The sequence below is a fragment of the Theropithecus gelada genome, chromosome 12, assembly GCF_003255815.1.
Source record: "Theropithecus gelada isolate Dixy chromosome 12, Tgel_1.0, whole genome shotgun sequence".
NCBI classification, from domain to species: Eukaryota; Metazoa; Chordata; class Mammalia; order Primates; family Cercopithecidae; genus Theropithecus; species Theropithecus gelada.
In genome coordinates this window covers 51,784,575-51,797,253 of record NC_037680.1, presented here as the reverse complement: position 1 = coordinate 51,797,253, position 12,679 = coordinate 51,784,575, and positions in this window count along the sequence as shown.

Below are 12,679 nucleotides of genomic sequence, written 5' to 3'. Positions count from 1 at the left end.
TCAGAGAAATGCAAATCAAAACCACAATGAGATACCATCTCACACCAGTTAGAATGGCCATCATTAAAAAGTCAGGAAACAACAGGTGCTGGAGAGGATGTGGAGAAATAGGAACACTTTTACACTGTTGGTGGGATTGTAAACTAGTTCAACCACAATGGTTGTATTTAATCTAATGCTTCTTTTTTACAAAGTTGTTATTTGGTCAAAGATATATTGCCCAATTGATGACATCTTAGACTCAAGGAAATCTGATGTTTCTTTATGTCCTAGGCATTCTTATGCACAACTCTTTTCTTTCTTACAGCATGTAACAGAGAAGATGGATACTATTTTTATATGATGTGATTATTACACATTGCATGCCTGTATCAAAGCATCTCATGTACCCCATGAATACGTGCATCTACTATGTACCCACAAAAGTAAAGTTAAAATTTTTTAAAAAAATTCTTACAGCAATGCTATGGAATACATACCCCACTTTACAGACAGAAAAACTGTGGCTCAGGATATTTAAGGTACTTGCCCAAGGTATGTAGTGAGGAAAGTACTGAAGTACTTGAGCTTGGGTCTAGTGTAACTCCAGTGTCAAAGCTCTTGACCATTACGTGATATGCCTTGCCACTCTTAGTAGGAAGGCCACAGTTGACTCTGCTGAGAATGTGTTAGCTGTGTCTTTTGAATACGTAACTGTCTGAATTAGTTGGCTTAATCGTCAATAGGAGAAGATCCAGTGACCCTAAGAACACATAGACATCATCAGCTGAGTGAATTCCTATGGCAATGTCAGTTTCTAAAGAAGGCTATCATCTTTTGGTCTCATTTTTCCCCATGTTGTAATGTTGCCAGATAGATTAAGATTCCGGCTGGGCACGGTGGCTCACACCTGTAATCCCAGCACTTTGAGAGGCTGAGGTGGGTGGATCACCTGAGATCGGGAGTTTGAGACCAGCCTGACCAACATGGAGAAACCCTGTCTCTACTAAAAATATAAAATTAGCCAGACACGATGGTGCATGCCTGTAATCCCAGCTGCTTGGGAGGCTGAGGCAGGAGAATCGCTTGAACCCTGGAGGTGGAGGTTGCGGTGAGCCGAGATCTCACTATTGCACTCCAGCCTGGGCAATAAGAGTGAAACTCTATCTCAAAAAAAAAAAAAAAAAAAAGATTCCTTATATGCAGGAAACCGTGGCTCATACTTCTTTTTCTCACTTGAACATAGCTGGACACATCATCATCAATAAATATGTATTCATTAACAAGTTCATCTTCAGTTTCTAAGGAAACAAAAATATAGTTTGTTATTAAAATATATGTACACACACAGAGAGAAAAATCTGAGTTTACTCCCATACTATACTATTGTTCAATATATTTTGGGTTTGGATCCAACAATTAAGGATCTATCAATGGGTCTGCATAAAACTATTTCTTCCCATTACCCCACTCCAACAATAGAAGTCATCATGATTTAAATTCAATAAATTACAATATCTCTATTTTACCCCTGGAACATTCATGGCACCCACTGATCTTCTAGGGCATGGCAGCTGGGATAAGGAGCTCCAAGAAGAGCAATCATACTTCCTGCCTCCCTATTCATTGTTCATCTTCCTAGCATGTGAGTACTCCCTCCTCAGTCATCTCCCAAAGAAATCTGATGGACAGTTGTCTCTGGAGGTGCTCAGAACCCATTCATGAAAGGCAGGAAGTGGCATAAACAAACAAAAGCTATTTTAATGGACTGAACCTTTAGGGCTGAGCTATTTGGAACTGACTTCCAAACCTCAACAAAATACATTTTACCTTTGGTTTGTTTTTACATTCTAAAGAGCAATTGTGACAGTTTTGGTCTTTATCTCCACGCAACTCTGCCTTCATGGATTGAGACTGACAAAAATTATCTGTGAAATTTCATAGCTACTGGGTGTTAAAAAGAATGCACACCGTAAACAAACTCATTCTTGTGGGCAGCGAGTTCTGACTTTTATTGGCTTCTGAAGTTAAAAACTACTTAATAACCCGTCTTTGTTTTTCTATGGGTAGTATTTATACCCCAAAGTAGAAGTTTGGATAAAGTATTACTTTAGAGATTACCTTAGTAAGCCTGCCCTGAAAATCCTAAGGACCTAGAACATGTTCTAAAATTATATTTCAAAATTAGATTTGTCTAAGTTTTAAACATCTAGCTCTAACCTAATATTCCCTCATTTTGAGTTTTAACCACTATTCGGTATTTATGGAAAACAGCTCTAAGTTAATGAAAGAGAATATATACCATTAAAAATCTATATGCCGATTAGATTTATAGAGCATAATTCAATAATTTTTTATAAAGCAATAAAAACACTTGCCAACTCTCATGAAAAACAACCATATGTTTTGGTTTTAATAATGAAAATGTTTTATAAATAAGCTCCAATTATGGTCCATATTATTTAAAAAGCATTGAATCTTTTCCTCTTCCAAGTATATTTTTTCTCTATTTTTTGAGGCAGTCTTAATAATTTACATGTAAATTTATAGTATTTACGGGGTTTTTTTAACCACAAAAAAATCATTCATTTTTTTTTCTTTTAGTTTCCAGTGTTCCCTAAAAGGACGTTTTTTAAGTTAGATGACTAATATATCAATTATGAAAACATTTTATCTTTCTAAGAACTACTTTTACCTGTGGATTTCAAAGCAAATTAAATCATAACCACAGATTATTCTATCAAATTTAAGGAAAGATTCATTCCATGAATTAATATGCCCATTTAAATTACATGAAAATAAAACATTTGATGTATTTTATATATCCCCATATCACTTACGTGTAAGTATAAAATACTGCCGTATTCTTTCTGGAAAACAACTTGGCAATATGTATTAAGAGCCTCAAAAAGGTTCTTGCCCTTTGACCCAACATCTATCATAAGGACATAATCACCAAGGCTTACCAAAATTTCAGTATGACTGTTTATTACAGTGTTATTACAATAGTAATAAACTAGAAATATCAGCAATGTCCAACAATATAGGCCTGGTTAAGTGACTTATGGTCAATCCATTTGATGGAAACTGTACAAACATTAAAATTAAAGTTTTAAAAGAACATTTAATGAAATGAAGAAATGCTTATGAAAAACGTTAAGTTAAAAGAAGACAAAATTGTATATGCTAGTGTTTGACAGTTTTACAAAATTGAAATTATGGTCTATATACTATAAATAGACAAGAATGGGCATACAGGAATGGAAGGAAACACACCAAAATATTAATCTCGGTTTTCTTTGAGTAGTAGGATTATGAGTCATTTAAGTTTCTCTTTGTATTTTTCATATTTTCTACGATGAATATCTATGATTTTATCATCAGAAATGTTATTAAAAATAATATTGCAAAAAGTCTAGCAAAAAAGAGTTATAGTTGAATAAATAATATTGAAGAAAATGACTTACTGAGATAGAAAGTTGTTTATAGATAAGAAAAAAAAGTATGTCAAAACCATTTTGCATAATATGCTCCAATTTTTAAGTATACATATGAATTTGCATAGAAAAAAGTTGGAAGGATATATTCATAAAAATATAAATAGCAATTATCTTGAGACTGAGGGACTATAGATGAGTGACATTTTCTAAAGATTTAGACTGTCTTTTGAGAACTTTTTATTGCACACTCTCACCAGGGAGACTTTTGTATACCTACATGTATACTTTTTATTAATAATATGTGTTCTACTATACTAATAACCTATACACATTATAAATTATACACACAAAAATAGAAATATTAAGAGGAGATTTAAAATACAAATAGAAATTCTTATATTTCTTATTTCCAACAGATGGTCTTAGAACGTGGACACTCAATTTTGGAGAGCAAAGATCTAAAAGAGCTAATATTTATGATCCTTTTTCTCTTTTAATAATAAAATATTTCAAACATACTGAAAAGCACAGAAAATACTATGACAGTAACGCTATCCAGATTTAACAAAAGTTAGCATTTTGCCTTATTTGCTTCAGAACTTTAAAAAAATAAAATAAAATAAATCTATGTAGATTTAACTATTCCTACTTCTTGTTCCTTCAAGGAAACAACTATCGGAAAGATGTAATACGTTCTTCATCACTTTACCGTTATACTTTTCAGCATATACATGTACCCACAACAAAATAGAGTGTCTAGTGATTTTTAAAAAGTATTAATTATTTTAAAGTGCATATAGTGTATATATTTTGCAAATTTTCTTTTTTAATCAACTACATGTTTCTGAAACGTATCTGTGGAAATACATGTAGATCTAATTCATTCATTTTAACCACTATATAGTATTATTACATTTTATTATTTTCAATTTATATTTCTATTTCATAATTGACAGACATTTATGTTGTTTCCAAATTTTGACCATTTCAATACTGCAGTGAATAGCTTTAGACAGGACTCCTTATACACGTGAACAAATGTTTCTTTATTATATGCACCTAGACTAGGAATTGCTGTGTTATAGATAGGCTCAACTTCAACCATATTAGATATTGCCAGATTTTTTCCAAAGGGGTTGGATGATTTATACTACCAGCCCTAATATAAATGTGTGTGTGTACACACACATACATACACACAGTTTAATATTTTTGATCATTAATATACATTGCAAATATAATATCTTCTCCCTGTCTGCAGCTTGTTTCCCAGTTTGCATTTAATTTAATCTAATTCACCAATATTTTCCAATATGGTTTGTATCTTTTATTTAACATATCCTTCTCTTTCCCATTTTTATATAGACATTTTCTACATACATTAAAATGTATATAAAAAATTCTAAAAGTTAAAAAATTTAATTCTAAAAGTTTAAAAATTTTTCTTTTTTACACAACTGAAACGTTCTTTTGCATACGGTATGAGACAAGTAATCTCCACATTTACATAGATACCCATTTGGCCCAACAATATTTTTTAAATTATGAATCCACCAACATCTCATGCTCTCTTTGCAGAGTGTCCAATGCCCCTATGTCTGTTTTGGGGCTCTCCGTTCTTTCACTGGTCTATTGTTCTGCCTTTTAACCAATACTCAAACGTCTTAATTCCTATACCTTTATAAAGAACTTTAAAATCTTCCAAAATGACTTTCCCCTTTTAATCATCTTCAAATCTGCCTCGACTATTTTTTATTCTCTTCCACGCAAACTTTAGGATCAGCTCTCCAACTTCTGTCCACCCTTTTAGTGGGTGAACTGTTTATACCCACAGTTTACTCCCAGAAAATGAGGACAGCAGAGTGTCATTGCTCCAGCAGCTTTCATGGCCTTCATTGCATGGCACTTTGTTGCAAGTTCAATCCACCAAATCCTAGGGAGTTGACTAATCACACATGATTCCTTTTACTCAGGACTTTCTTCCGTAAAATAGTTTCTTTTCAATACGATAAATATAGCTGCATAAATAATGTTGATGTTATTCTTTGGTTTTCTCTCTTTCTCCCCACTATATGGATATTCAATACACCCACACCCCACTCAAGAAGTGATCGTCTACTTTCTGAAGAGCTTGTTGAATTGTGAGCCAAGTGATTATGTATTTTCCAAACCCCAAAGCAGAGTGCACGATTTAACCTATGGTCTTAGAATTAGGAGAATATTTGTAATGAAAATAGACCTTGAGAAGTCCAAGATGAGTTGTTTTCCAAATTATGTTCATTTAAACCTTAATAAGACTAATCATTGTGTCATGTTAAAGGCTGCTCTCTCCCAGAAGAAGGAAACAAAAAACAAAAAGGAGGGAAAAAAGGCAACCTCATTTTTTGCTGATCAAATTCAAGATTTTTCTCTGAAAGGTTTTTCTCCTATGAAATGTTCAATTTATAAATGCATGCAAATAGTACATTATTTTTAGTTATTTATTTATAACTAGCATGTAATTTATTTTAAAAATTATATTGTAACTCATGTTAGCTAAGTATAAACATATTAATCACTTCACTGTATACTTCAATAAGACAAAAAAGACCAGAAGAAACTATGTTTGCTATTGCTGTTACTATTATTATTACAAGGAGATTATTTTTAGCACAGATCTCTGTTGTCTTTTTATACTACTTGCCCTGAAAATTGCTAAGCAGTAATTTCTGGACCAGAAACATTGTGCTGAGAAATGACAAGTTCCAGGAAAAAGGTAACCTGGTTGCCACAATTTCAAGAAAATATTCCCCAACAGGTTTCTGTGGGACCAATCCTACGCCTGTGGAGTTTCAGCCAAAAGGTGCCAGGATTCCAGTCCAGGATGTTTGTGGGAACTTCTAGTCTTTCTGACATTTTGCTATCCTGGTTTTTTACTTTGGGGATGTGAACTTCTTGGACAATTATTGGGAAGTTTAGAAATGTTGTTCAGTGTGTGTCCCTAACCTCTTAAAACCCACAGCCAAAGCAAACCAAGCAACAAAAAGATGAAGGGGAAATAAGAGGGAAATCAATATCAGAGTGGAGCAAGGGAAGAGCAACTTCGTAAGCTGTGGGCCTGTCTGACGTGGGGTCCCTTTGTAAACTGAATCTGGTATTTTTCTCTTTTCTCTCCTTCCTTCCTACCTTCCTTCCTTCCTTCCTTCCTTCCTTCCTTCCTTCCTTCTTTCCTTCCCCCCTTCCCCTTCCCCTTCCCTTCCCACCCCTCCTCTTCTTTTCTTTTCTCTTCTTTTCTTTCTTTTTTCTTCTTGTAAGGTCCTGAGGAGACAGCTTGCCCAGCTTAATTCTAGGCCAGCACTGAAGCTGAGTGATCTTTTGACTGGACTGTGCAGCTGCAAGAGACATCAGCCCTATCAGGCCTGCACCCAGCAAGTGTGAGAGCCTATAATCATTCTAGGCAAGAGAGGGCCTAGACCAGGCAATCAGGCTAGGGACAGGGCAAAGGAGGCAAACCAAACAGGAAAGTGTGTGTGTGTGTGTGTGTGTGTGTGTGTGTATGTGTGTGTGAAGCTACATGTTCTGTCTTTCACTCTTTGTCAACGTTGGTATCAAGCACTTGAGCACAAATGAAATTTGGTTTTATGGAAGGCGTTTAAATGGATGCTAAAAAGAATCTCTAGCAATCTGAGTGTCCAGGCCCAGGTGGAAACTCATGGTCTACAAAGTGGGGCACTCATGCTAGGGATTCCTAGATTATCAAAAAAATATCCAAACAGCTCTATTTCACATTCAAATAAGTAAGAGGACCAATAAAGCTTTCTCTCCCTTAAAAGTACTAGCATTTTACAACTGTAAAAGGCTCCACCATAGTCCATATGAAACCCTGATTGCACATGAAATGCCCAGTTAAGCTTGGGGGTTTGGCCACACTGTAATCTTGCTACAGTACAGGCCACATATGATGGAATTCAGCTTTCAGGATTTCAGACTAATTAGAGAGGCACCCAGTAGCACTATGCGGGTTCTGTCAGCATTTCCACTATAAAATCCCCTTTTCTGGGGTTTATAACTTAGCCAATAAAAGATAGCCCCAGGCTGGAATGTGCCACACAAAAAAAAATTCAACCCAGGAACAAGATTTTTTGTTTTAAACTAAATTTCATTAAAAATAAGTTCTTGTAAGAACAGAGCAATAAAAATATGCTGGTTTCATTATTTCTGACATTTTCAACTCCTTGCTTTGTTTAAAAATAAAAAAGGAAAAAATAAATGCATTTTCCAGGCATCAGGTCTAGGTCTCTTTTGGTTGGTGTATATTTTAATGAAAAATATTTGAGTTATTGGGGCTTAGAAGAAACTATTGCCTGCCACACACTAGTTGTATTTCACATTTAACCTTTTGTTTCAGATTTAACCTAGTTCAAATTGATTTGGAAATAGAGTGTATGATGCGTTGAATCATAGGGATTTTAATGGTTTCTCATGATTAGCACATGTTAACCACCATCACATTGTAGAGTAAAATTCTAAATACTAGTAGGGCTTACTGAAAGCAAAGCTTTAGGATGACACTAGTGTTTTACATTATCCATTAGTGCTTGTAAATGACAACTCCATTTTATACATCTTGGCAACAGGAAATGGGTAAAGTACAATTTTCATATACTTACTATTATATACCCTTATGTACAAATAAAATTAAACATTATCTCCCTAGCTTTAGTTTTATTTATTTTATCCTTGCTAATTATAATTGTGTCTTCTTTGTAGACATTTTATCTTAAAATATTAAAACAGCAGGAGTATTCAAATTTACCCAAAAACCAAAAAGAAGGTAAAGGATGGGAAAACCAATATATCTTGAGCAATTAGTCTTATGCCTGCCAGTGTTTTAGGTGCTTAATATGTGCGTTCTCAATAAAAATTCAGAGCAATCTCATGAAAATAAGGTCCTGGGAAGTTAAATAACTTTACCTGTGGTCACAAAATTAATCAACAAAGCAGATATTCAAAGTCAGTGTGTCAGATTCTAAAGACTGTGCTGTTTCTGTTATCATTTACTGTAAAGTCTACTTTCTCTTCCTTAAGTTCATTTATTATAAGACTATTGCCTGGTACGTTTCCTCAGTTTCTACCCACAATAACCCTTAAATTACCCTTGCTTCTAGTTGGTAGAACTTTCTAGCCTTAAAGAAAATGGTGAGAGTGGAACTAAATTTCCGAGAGTTAGATTTCCAGTATGCCCTACTTTCATGGCAACCCCAACAAGATGAAGAATCAGAAAGGCTCTTCCAGAGAAATGCAAAGTGCTCCTTCCAAGGAAACTGTCAAGATTCTCAGGTCCACTCAACAGAGAATTAAACGCAACATTGAATACTCCAGAAAAGGGCCATCTAAAAGTCCATGTCAGCCTGGCCAACATGGTAAAACCCCGTCTCTACTGAAAATACAAAAATTAGCCGGGGTTGTGGCACACGCCTGTAATCCCAGCTACTGAAGTCTGAGGCAGGAGAATCACTTGAACCCAGAAGATGGGGGTTGCAGTGAGCCAAAATCGTGCCACTACACTCCAACGTGGGCGACAGAGCGAGACTCCTTCTCAAAAATAAATAAGTAAGTAAATAAATAAATAAATAAATAAAAGTCCATGTGAGCCCTTTTACAGACAAGAAGTTGAAACTGGGTCTCTCTTTACTAAGGTACATTTACTTCCAGTATGTTTGACTTCAAGGCCTCTGACTTAAGAAAGAGTTATTTTATGCTTTTTTTGCAACTTACCACTGAGCTGTACCTCTCTATAGAACAAGCTGCATTTGCACCTTTGGAGGCCAATGTCGCATGCGATCTCCTTTTGTCCATTCATATGTATAGACTGGGAAGAATGGCTGGGAGTGTCCTGGGGAGTCCCTGCTCTGCCAGATGACTTGCTCTTGGCCCCACTGATCTCTGTCCTGGTGTGGGAAGGAGTTGCAGGTAAGGGCCAAGAGGCTCGAGAGACATCTCCCTAGCTATTAACCCGCCTTTCCATTTCAACACACGCCATTCTTCTATCCAGCTACGGCCCTTGCCACAGGTATGATATTTGTGCCATCTACACATAAATGAAAGAAGTAAGGAGTACCTCCAATAAAAATGTCCTGAATTTTGTCTATTTAAGTAAGAGCCTTAAAGGAAAACCACATGCTTTTAATGGCCTTTAACTGGTTAAAGAGAACAGTAAGTTCTCTCCCAGAAGCTTGAGAACAGAGCTCCTTTCCTTCCGGATTTTTTCTTGGTTAACCAGACTAGGGAACAAACGAGTTGTAAAACATTTGTTAGGCTGTGAAGCTTAACAAAGAAATGTTAAACAACACTGATGATAATATTGATTTCCTTCTCTCCATTCCTGCTTACTCAGAATGACTGCCCTTGGCTTATGGCTGTTTGGAGCTATGCAAAGTCTAGGAGAAAGTGGCCCTCACTGACCACTGGCTACAGTCAGTTCTGCTTAAAAATTCCCTGGCAAGGTCAACCCACAATTCCTGCCTCTGATTACACAGATTCACTAAGGTACATTATACATGCATATGCACACATTTGTCCATTTAGGCCTGCTCAGGAAACACCCAATTTACCAAAATCAGATTTAGAGGAAAGAACATTTACAGTAATTTATCCATGTTAAAAAAGGTTCTCCTCTGCTTAGTAAAAGAAATCACGGCAGGGTTCCTAGAAATCACGCATTTCAAATGATTCCACTTACAGTCAACAGCTCAGCAAAACATCTATAATGCAAAATGAGGAAATGAAGCCTAAATACACATATCATATCTCTCAAACTGATTACAGTTTTTCTGAGATATATATTCCATCTTACATTCTTGAGGAAAAAAAAATACAAGTATAAGGTTCAAGGACTTAATATCTTTAATTTTCTTGACAATTGCCAACAGTATGTGACACGGTGCTTTTTATAGAACCAGAGCTCAGAAAGACTCTGTTACCGAATGACTTAAGGCCTGCAGCACATGGCTCAGTGCCCATTAGGATCATAAATTACTTGAGTAATGCTAATTATTTTTTGCCTTCAGTGCTCGTGATCAATATGTTTGTGTTTGTGTGTGTGTTTTTTTTTTTTTTACTTTAAATGTATTTCTTTGCATATACTAAATTTCTCAACAGTGAGCACAGGACCAAGGGCAGAGACCAAGCATGTCACGTTTTTCATTGTTTCCTCTGCACCTGCCCAGGTGAGGGGCACACAGTAGGCATACAATAAAAATTCGTTAAATAAGCAATTGGATCATTGAAAACATCTGCCTTTACTAAGGCAGGCTTAATATACTTGCAAATATATTCCATAGCATTGCTTTGAAAACTTTTTTCTCTGAAAAACCAGTGAGTTGCAGAGAAATTCCTGGGGGTTCTTCTAACATAAATGAGTTCAGAGGAACATGGTTAATTCCTGCCCGCTCCGTAGCTATCAGATTTGCATTCCAGGACGAAGACGGATGTGAAAGAGCTCTCCAGCTTCAGAACGCTTCAAAAGCCTAATTGTGTTAAGTCAGTAATACTCTGTTGAGTAATAATTTGCTACCTGACATTAAATGATGAAATGTTATAATAAAACACTAGTATGCTAAATTAAGTGCCAACTAAACAACAGTTCACAAAACCCAGATTCACCACAAATTAAATTCTAAACCTCCTTCTTTTGATGAGCGTTTTCTTGGTTTTTCAGCACTGCCATTGCAGACCAGTGATTCCTGGACCACTCACTCCCAGTCTTCGCACCCACTCACTTTCCTTTGCACCCCCTTTCCCCACAGCTTAAATCTTGTCGTCAGGGACACAGGCTAACTCCCATGCATGCCCTGTGGAAAGCAAACTCCTATGGGGAGGAAAGAAACAAATGTCATCAGGCTCCCGAAGCATGTGACCCTGGATCCAACAGAAGACATTTCAATTTTCAGATCACTCTCTTTCATTCACCCACAGGTCTGTGGGCCACAGTCTGAGCTAGCCACTTTCCTGTCTGGCCATCAGTCTTTACTTCTCTTCCTTAAGTGAAAGAGCAAGAAAAGAAAGAAAAAAGAACAGAAAAAGAAAAGTATCTGAAATTTTAAGGACACAGATAACAAGCAAGGGGAGTATTAAATAGTTTTGAAGTTTTTTAAATCTCAGTTTTTTCTTCTTCCTTTTTTTTTTCTCCACCATGCTACCCCCTGCCCCACCAGGAGTTATTCTGAAGTTCTACGTTGCTTGCCGGCTCTGCACTGAGTTCTCACTCCCCAGCACTCATCAGGGATGATTACAAGCCACATTCCCTCAATAAAAGCAAATAAGGAAACAGCTTTCCTTTACCATCCTGACCACATATGTGTGTAGTGAAAGTGGGAAGGAGAGACCATAATATATGTCCTAGCAACACAAAAGCACACCCTCCACTTTGCATACATATTTACCCAATTTCATCTAGAGGTCCCATGTGCTTCAATTGCTCATTTATTCTTCAACCTTGGATAAGGAGATGAGGGAGGGGGAGGGACAGACAGTCCTATAGATGACAGATCTGTAGACAATGTTGTTAGCATGCCAGATCTTATTACAGGACCGTGGGAGGTCATGTACGCCACATCCAGACTCCATGGGGACCACCACATTTAAAACAAGATGAAAAAAATGTGATGTGGGGGGAAAAAAACCCTCATGGGCAGCCTTCAAAGGCAGAGACAGGTTGTGACTGGATTAACATTTATTGACTGTTTAAGCCTGCTTTTTTGCTTCAGGACAGAGATACACGAGTTTAATTGCAGAGGCTGTTCTGCCAAGTGATCACCAGAGTGGCAACCAAAGCTTAACTAATCGGTCCTTCATTAGCGAAAAGTCTCTATTACAAAACAAATTAAGCATGCTCTGATCCTAACCTACAGGTCCAATGGCATTACGGCAAAGTTTCAGCTGTTAGAGCTGTGAAAAACTTATTAAGGGTTAGCGCTGAGATAGCACTTGGCTATTGATTTTACAATACACAGGTATTATGATTTATGGAGTGCTGGTGTCACTCTAACAAGCTGAAGGACACACAATATCATCTCCAGCATCATTAAAATTCAGAAGCCTCCAGAACTAACTCATCAACCACTGTGCATTGTCACAGACTACGGAGCCAGGCCCCAGCTTCAAAACGTCCGAAGCTTTGAGACAGTCACCTCCCTACTTGCTTGGCAATCAGAAGTATGGACCAGCCCTTCAAAATGCTCTCAGTGCCTTCAATTAACAATCAGAGGCTATTTTCACCC